Raw genomic sequence first — 1,378 nt, forward strand, 5'->3', positions numbered from 1 at the left:
GAGGCTTCCTAATGTTTGGGAGGCCGCTGGGATGTAACCCCCCCTTCCTCCCCTCTGCCATCTCTTTTGTCGGATGGCTGCTCTGGTTTTCTCTGATGTGTGTCGGCGGAGGGGTGGAGGAGGGCGGAGGGTGGAAAACAGGCAAGGGATGTCGTTCCTGCAGTCACTCCATTTTAGGATCAGGGCAGGAAGTGGGCTCAGTAGAGGAAACATGACCTCCTCCTCCTTCTCCTCTTTCTCCGTCCTCTTACTTTCCTCTTATCCCCTCTTCCTCCCTTTGTCCCCCCCCTCCTCCTCTCTCGTTCACAGGGGTCTTCTCTGTTTCCACCACCGCCAAAGTCCTCACGGCGGAAATACGAGACGGTAAAAGCGCCGCGTCAGAAGCATCACGGGTAAAAATAGTTGATATTATCGCATGTTTTTCGGAGTTGATATACAATTCGGTTACATTTCGATGAGGCTTTTCCCTGCAGCTCAGCTCAGGTTTTATAATGCAGCTGCAGATCTGATGCACGACAGTTTGGAAGGTGTGGGAACCCTCGCAGGAACGAAGAAATCGGGTGGAAAAGGTCCCGTCCGACAGTTTCGGTTCAAGGCGCCGGACCCACAGTTGGCCCGGTTAGCGCCTTGCTAACAGCTCTGTCGCCATCGGTGTGTGAAAGCGCTCTGAGAACATACATGACGTGCAAGTGAGAAGGTGAATAGCTTCATGATGTGTGAATGTTCTGCTAGAAGCTTCAGCTCCACTGCAACCCCGATTGCGGGATGAGCGTTGGTGACAATGAATGAAGATGCAAGTAATTCAGCCACTGTAGATACTGGTGGGGAGATGACGACTCGGAAAGCGTAGATAAAGAGGAAGAGGTTCCCATGTCCAGATCAAAACAGGAAGTAGTTTGTGTCTCGGGGAGCGTCAGGCCGGTCACGTTGAACTTCGCACCTCGGGTTCAGCTCCTTATTTGCTGACTGGAGAAAACAGGTGACTAACGTGGTGGGGAGATTTCTGATCTCTGCCTTCCCCACTCCGCCGATTTCTGATTGAAATCTGCAGGTCAGATGCTGCGCTCCCGTGGCGTCGGGATGCCCGGTGCCCACAGTTAGCCGTTAGCGGTACGGCTGCACGCCGCGGCCCTGCGGGAGCCTCCGCCGCGGGGCTTCCCGGCGTGGCAGCGGCGCCGGCCCGTTCACAAACACACACCCAACGGCCACAGGGCACGAGGAGGCGCTGCCTTCATCCCCCGTCACACTTGTCCGCCATCTCCCTTTAGCTAGTCTTTCTTCTCCTTTTTGCTTTCCAAAGCAGGAGGTCCTGACCTCCTGCTTTGCCGCACACACACACACACACACACACACACACTGAGAAAATAAAGAAACAGCT

Source organism: Fistularia commersonii, chromosome 12 (assembly GCF_037954325.1).
Source record: "Fistularia commersonii isolate RoL2024-O1a breed Wild chromosome 12, RoL_Fcom_v1.0, whole genome shotgun sequence".
NCBI lineage: Eukaryota > Metazoa > Chordata > Actinopteri > Syngnathiformes > Fistulariidae > Fistularia > Fistularia commersonii.